Raw genomic sequence first — 7,747 nt, 5'->3', positions numbered from 1 at the left:
AAATCGAACCTTCCTCCATTTAAACGTTTGCTCTGATGAATAAATAAAACAGTTGTAAGATTAATGATCTATTTACAGGAGAGAATCAGAAACGATGTTTAAATACAACGATGTTTTCTATTTCTGACAACAAATAAAGAAAAGAAGAAAACAAATGAATGTTTTATTGATGTGAATGTAAAAGTATCCCAGAACCCCCATCAGCCTGAGCGGGGGAGGGGGTCGATTCTGTCAGCTTCGTTCTCTGAGAATCTCTCCTGAAGTCCAGATTTCCACGCCGTCTCTGAACGCCACACGCCGTAAGAGCTCTGCTGTTTGGATGAAGCGGGCGTTCCCTTTTCTGCTGGCGTTCTCTTCATGGTTGATCCTCAGAATCCCTGAGAGCGGATGATCCGGTCGTCATGACGACGCCTCCCTCACAGGAAGTCCTGTTCTTCCTCTCTGGTCCAGTTGGAGCCAGAATCTCGTCTCCTCTGGTCTGCTGAAGGCCTCAGGGAACGGAGGGGAGGTGAAGGGCCGTCAGGAGAACCAGCAGAACTTCCACGGAGACGCCGGACCTCAGGGGGGCGGAGCCTGAAAGCAGCAGGGAGGTTGGTTGATTTCCAGACATCAGGAGCAAAGAAGAAGCAGAAAAACGTCAGAACTGGACGTTCAGTCTGAAACTCAAACATTTCCGAGAAGTCTCTTCCTCTGAAAACAGGAACCTTGATCCAGATCCTGAGGACCTCCAGGATCTGCTGATCTTCCAGATCAGAGAACATTCTGGATGAGATCATGATCTACAGCAGAATTCTGCTGGAATCTGTCAGAGTTTGAACGATCAGTGGATCTGCTGATCAGGGATCTGGATCCGAGCAGGACGAGGAGGTTCTGGACTCCAGAGTCCTGCTGCTTCACCAGAATCCTGCCTGGAGCTGATCAGTTTGGTAGCAGAGTCCATGGAGACTAAATCTGAGGGACTAAGACTGCAGAGAAGTTCAGATTTCTGTTTCTGTGGAGACAGAGATGGAGAGATCTCTGACAGCAGAATCCAGCAGCTGAAGCTTTGAACTTCAGGAAACCTTTGATTCTTCATCGTCTGATCTGCAGCAGATCTGATAATCTGGAAGATCTGAGGAACGCATGGAGATGATCTGATATCGTCTTCTGTTGATGGAAATGTCAACAGTTGGATCTGGATTCTGCAGAACTCTACAAACTCTGCTGGAGCAGAACTGATCTATTGTAGTAAACTTCTCTTTTATGAAGCTGGGAGGATTTGGCTCCGCCTCCTTCTACGCGGCGAGTCTGGTAATGACCATCCTTCCATTCACCTGGACAAAATCCTGAAGTATTAAATTCTTTATGGTAATAAAGTATGAGATATGTCAGTAAATACATTTATTAAGTTAGTTAGTATTAGTGAAGTAGTTCGTTCGTATGTTTGACTTCCCAGTAAAGGAAACAAAGCTGATGTGAGGATCACACTGAAGAGCTCCACCCTGGGGGCGGGGTCTAAATTTCCTCATGAGGTGATAATCTCGTCTGCTGTTCATCTCCACAGACGTTTTTAACTTTAATAATTCTTCAACATCCGAGTCCTTCCGATAAACGGCTTTACCTACCCGTGTTCGTAGTCGTCGGGGATGAAGTCGTTTCAATGGAGGGCAGGGCTAAAGGTGGCACAGTTGTGGGCGGGGCCGTTGTAGTTGAAATCATTGACAAGACAAGGGGAGGAGCCAATGTAGACGATGAGGGTATTCTTGGTTTACCTGTAACAAGAACAAGACAGTCAGAGATTGATATCCACATTCACAGCATTTCTAGAACTTCTTTGTAGCATGCTACGTTAGCCACATTAGCATCTTTACACACCTGTAACTCACAACCTCATCCAAAAAATAAAATGGCCTTCAAATATGCTCACTCCTGATTGGTGAGAGCGGTTGCCATAGAAACAATGCCTCAGACCAATCACTGTTCTCTGGTTCCAACATGGCGGCGTCCGTATCATGGAAAAATGGCGACTGAATTGGCTTCATTTGGTTTAAGCCAAAATGAACCATTTTTTTATGGATGATGTCACAGCTGGCTCTGTCCATCACTATTTACAGTCAGTGGAACGATAAGACGCTCCAGATCATGAACTGTCTTTTGAAAATAAAACGATTAAGGCTTGAGGTGAAACTAAAGGTAACAATGAGCATAAATCCTTCAGCAGAACCGGTTCAGACGAGTCCAGAGTGACACTACAGTCGCGTTCTGAGTCGTCATGATTCTCTGACACTTCACCGTCCTGACAGCAACACTTTCAGACCCAATCACAAGTTCAGACGAGTCCAGGTGAGCTGTGCAGGTATGCAGACAAAACAAACTGCAGCGACACGAAACTGAACTCTGAGGCAGAACTTTCATCTGAACCAGAACCTGCAGAGGTTCAGACCGAACTTCTCTGTGATCTTACCAGAGACACTGATGTTAACCACCATGCTGCTGGCTCCTCCCCCTCCAGACTCACACCAGTACACGCCGCTGTCCCATGGAAACAGGAATGTGATCGTGCAGAGAGATTCAGATTTCTTCCCCCATTCGTGTCCACAGGAAGTCCTGGTCTGTCTGCTGGTGTTCCTCCTCAGAGTCCATCCTGCAGAGCTGTCCTCACATTTCAGAACCACCGGTTCTTTTTTAAAGAACTGGGTTCTGCTGGGACTCACAGTCAGAGCAGCTGCAGGAGAAGAACAATCGTTACAGGTGGTTCTGTTCAGGAGAACTGAATCAGATCTGAGAGAAGCTGCAGGAGGGTCACACTACATCCATGAACTGGAGCAGGTCCCTCAGGAACCAGGAGATCTAGGTTCCAGAAGAACCAGAACCTCTTCTTATTCAGTTTGAAAAGTTCTCTTCTATAAATGCTGAAGGTTCTGGATCCACCTCTAGATCCAGTGATCATTTACTGAAGGATCTTCTACTCCAACAGTCCATGAGAACCCGAGTTCCTCCTGATGGAGAATCCAGAGAACATTCTGTCTGAGATCAGCTCTGATCTCTGCAGATCCAGATCTGATCTCATGAACTCTCGGACTAGATCATCCTTTGGAGGAAACTGGATCTCTGATCAGCACAGACGGATGATTTGAAGGTGGACCCTAAACCTTCAGGAGAAAGAGCTGAAACCTGGAGTTCTCCTGAACCAGATCTCCTCCTGCTCCTCACTGACAGATCTCCTCCTGCTCCTCACTGACAGATCTCCTCCTGCTCCTCACTGAGAGATCTCCTCCTCCTCCTCTGGTTCAGCTGCAGCTTCCACTCACCTACACAGGTGAAGACTCCACAGAGGCTGAGGACCAGAGCAGGTCTGGAGGTCATCCTGGTGTCCTCAGAGGTTCTGAGCTCCAGGAGGAAACAGAGACTTTCTCTGGTTCAGAGCGACGAATGAGGAGGAAACGTTGGAGTTTCTCCTCGTCGTCTGATGACGGTTTGGAGGACGAGCTCAGACTTGTTTCTGATAGAAGTTGTAGAAGACAGCGACACACCTGCTGACACGCTCAGATGCAGGGGGGAGGAACACGGCGGGGAGGAACACGGCGAGGAGGAACACGGCGAGGAGGAACACGGCGAGGAGGGACACGCTGTGGAGGGACACGGTGGGGAGGAACGGAGCGAGGAGAATGTGTAGAAAACATGCAGGAGGAACTGAAGGACGAGTGTGTGTGTGTACATGTACTTGTATGTTTGTATTTGTGTGTCAGACACTCATACACGAATACAAAGAAATGCTTAAAAAGGGATGAGTGTGATGTGTGCGTCTGACAGACACACATGCAAACACACACACAGACAGATCTGCATTACTTCTAACACATTCAAATACACACAGACACACAAATAAAACACACAAACACATACATAGACAGACACACACAGACATACACAGACACAAACCACACACAAAACCCTCACAAACCTGGACACTGACACAAAACACAGACACACAAATAAAAGACACAAAAGACAGACAGACACATAAGCTCACAAACACTAATAGATTGATGGTTTTTTGTGTGTTTGTGCATTTGTGTACATGTGTGTAGTTTTCTATAACATTGTATTTCAGTCATATGTCTTTTATTGTGAAATTCTCGCTGCTCGTCTTCCTGTCAGGTCCATCAGGGATCATTCTCCTGGTGACGGTGGTTCATGTGGTGGAGCGGGTCGATCAGTGATTGAAAGGTTGGCGGTTCGATTCCCGCCCCTCTCAGATACCCCCCCCCGAATCTTCCAGGGTGTGTCCACTGGAGTGTGAATGTCCCGGTGATGGTTAGAGGGGCTGGAGGTGTTTATTGGGAGCCACGCCTCCATCTGTCTTCCCCTTTACCATCACCACGTACAAGTGAAAAACAGATGGTAAATGTCGTATACTTGTATAACTTTCTACCTCCTTCGAGGGCCCAAACCCCTTCACAGACACATTCACCCATTCACACATTCACACACTGGTGGTGGCTCAGCTGCTGAACACTGGCGCCAACCTCCCACCAGAGGGAATTCGGGGTTCAGTGTCTTGCCCAAGGACACTTCGACACATGGGGGGGAGTCGAACCCGCTCACTTCCGATCAGGAGTCGACCGTCCTACCGCTGCACCACAGCCGCCCCAAGATGTAAGCGTGCAAATCCATTATCATCATTATGGGGTGTTTCTGTGATGAAGACGTCTGTGTTCCAACATGTGAAGGAATCCGGTGGAACCAGAAAAGACGGAGAACTGCTGCCGTCTGTCCGTGAGGGGAAACCTGGAGCGTTTCCGTCTGCGGCGTTCCCTCAAACCTCTACGTCTAAGGTCTGTTGAAAGAGTCGTATTGGACCATGAAAGGAAATATGTCTGGAGCCGCAGCAAATGAAAATCCTTATATCAGCCTTATAATGAAGAAAACACGTGATGTATGTTTTTATATTAGCATACTATCAAAAGGACTACGTTGGTTACAAACACATAATGAGCCTTCATCATGAAATGTTTATTTAATCCTGTGGAGAATGACACACCGTGTGACTACTCTGTAGGATGAAGTTTAACTTCATTACAATATTAATGAATTACAGGATGTTTCATTGCTTTGATGAAATGAAAGAAATCCGGTCAAGAAATCCGATTTTTGATGTTATTTTTATTTTTGGAGATGGAATCACTTCATCTATTTTCACGCTCCTCTAATTTCTGTAAAAGTCATGCGATCGCACTTTTTCTCTCACTCCAACTGGGTACTGGGCTGCAAACGTAGCATGCTTTAACTGGAAATGTCTTTCCACATTTCTCTTTGTGTTATTTGACAACTTCTCGCTACAGAGCAAACATTCATGGCCCATCACACAACAGCCTGCAGGCTGTGACACAAGTCTTTGTTGAGACTTAATATTTATTCTACACATTTTACAGCACTAAAAACGTTAGGAATGTTTGTGTCATGTTTGTCCTACAGAAACCATATTAAAACAAAAAATTATTCCCTCCCCCATATTTTTCCAGTTTTAAACATTTTTGAAAAAGTGTCAGGGAGCCACTAGGCGGCGCTAAAGAGCCGCATGCGGCTCCAGAAGTTTAAGTGTTTTCCTACAGCAAAGAAAAGTAAACAAACTCACAATCCTCCTGTGTTAACGATCAAAACACAATAATAAATCTTTTTAACCTGAAGGAAAATCTGAACATAGATTCAATCATCTCAGTGACAAAATAGTTTTATTGACAAATTCTCTAAATTCACCTTTAATTAATTTCCATAAAAATGAATCTAACTTAAAGGGTAACCAAACCCTAAATCAGCTTTTTTTGGCTATTGACCTCCATAAATGGGGTTTTAAAAACGTTTTTTTTTTGGTTGTTGCCACATTTTTGACAAATTAAAATAAACTTGTTTAATTCCTGAAAATATGGTCAAAAACCGTCTGTTTGCTCTACAGGTTGAAATGAGGTATTGCAGTTGAATTTTGTGATTGGTCAACTGGTGTAAGTCCCAGAAGTCTGACATCATCATGCTCTGAGCTGCAGTACATAAGCCCCGCCCACTGTTAGCAATAGAATGCAGCCGTTTCAATGAGACTTGAAGGCATCAGCTACAAAAATCGGGCTAGCTCCCTCACTTTTTAACAGATTTTCAAAAATATGGTTCAAATTAAACCTTAAAAAACAATGTTGTGGTATATTTACTAAATTTATATTATATTTATTATCTCTAAAAACTAAGCTGTAAATAGTGGAAGAACTGCACCTTCTAGTGTTACAGGTAGCTCACTGCTGTCAAATCAACAGATTTTGACATATAAACAAATCATATAAACAACAAAAGTCCAACAACAGAACATCATGTGGGTGTAGATATGATGGTCATTCCAGGTACCACGACCACAACGGTGTTGAATCCCCTCAGGAGGACAGTAGAGTCTGATTACAGAGACCTCAAGTAGGCTGGATACTACAAACTGCTGTCCGGCCCGACGACGGTCAGAGACCAACCCCACCTACAAGTAAACTCAGTTTACCGTAGGGCCACTGAAGGCGGAGTCTGGCTTAGTCCGGGCAGTATGGGGTTCCATTTGTGTCAAAAATATCTTTTGCATACACTCTCTATGTCAACTGAACAAGTTTATTGAACATTCGTTCATGTCTATGCACTACTATGCAATATCTTCTGGGTGTCCTGTGAAATGAAAGTTCTAACGACGCTAGCAACTGTGGCTAAAGACTTGTCTGACGACACTGTAAAACAACAGGAGCTAACGACGCTAGCGTAGACACATGACCAACTGTTTTACCTGCATGAACTTCAACATTTGGTTTTCAAGTTGGGGGTTTATCATAAATATCACACCAGCCTGAAAACTCACTGTGAAAAACTCCAGAGTGGTAGACTCCAACCCACGTGCTGAGGTAAGGCAGACGATGTTAGTTCTCTACCCCAAACCCCTCCCTGCCACAGGACTAGTGTTTCATGTCCTAAAAGACAGATTCCACAACAGGAAAATGAGTCAAAACCACATTTGAACTGCTGAGTAAACCACTGGTGGGCTGAGAGTACTGATCCTCAATCCTCCCTTTGAGATGGTCTAGCTAGAGCCTTGGTTCACAGGCACTCTAGTGCATGCACCAACCCCAGACCTGTACCCATGTGGGGCTGTGGTATCACCAACCCAAACAGGGGATTTGAAAACTCATAGGAGGTTCTAAACTGCTCTTTGTTGCACTCGTCTTCTGGGACCTTTTGTCATGTTAGCTGCTACACTCCCTTGTTTGGCCAGGCTTCCAGTTGGAGTAATCACCTGAGATGTCATTCACCTTCTCCTGCTTCTTCTTAAGAACGCTCCTGTTTTCCACTCTCTTCCGGAACGTCTCAGTTGTTCTGTTTATGTCCAGTCACCCTTCACTTTGAAACCCTAGCCAGCGCCAATCTCCATGTTCTCGCTCAGTCTTAGCTAGGTCTCAGCCTCTTCTTCCTCCTGCTGGATCACAACTCTGTGGATTACACATCCCCACCTGGAAACTTTTGTTCTACCTGCCTGATCTCTCTCACTTCCTCCACTCTCAGACATTGACTTCCCCTCTTGTCTCTGCAGAGATTCTGCAAGGTCCTGCGCCCCCTGCTGTCCGGGGGTGTCACCCCTAAAACCCTACTCCTTATTGACTTAATAAACTGACTTCTTCCTTCACTCCTGGGTTCGCTTCTTTTGACAGTCCTAGACACACTAGACACCTTTCTGTCTTAGAGAGTCTACACG

At 45.3% G+C, this 7,747-nt stretch overlaps 1 long non-coding RNA gene across 1 annotated transcript; it reads left to right on the top strand.

Moving 5' to 3' along the window:
• Positions 1-449: 449 nt before the first annotated feature.
• On the top strand, positions 450-1,770 carry LOC118600092. Its single transcript, XR_004949659.1, has 2 exons — positions 450-590; positions 701-1,770. It is a non-coding gene; the product is annotated as an uncharacterized LOC118600092 (long non-coding RNA).
• The last annotated feature ends 5,977 nt before the right edge of the window (positions 1,771-7,747 follow it).

This window comes from Oryzias melastigma, linkage group LG18, assembly GCF_002922805.2.
Source record: "Oryzias melastigma strain HK-1 linkage group LG18, ASM292280v2, whole genome shotgun sequence".
Lineage (NCBI taxonomy): Eukaryota > Metazoa > Chordata > Actinopteri > Beloniformes > Adrianichthyidae > Oryzias > Oryzias melastigma.
This window is presented reverse-complemented; position numbering and strand designations above follow the sequence as displayed.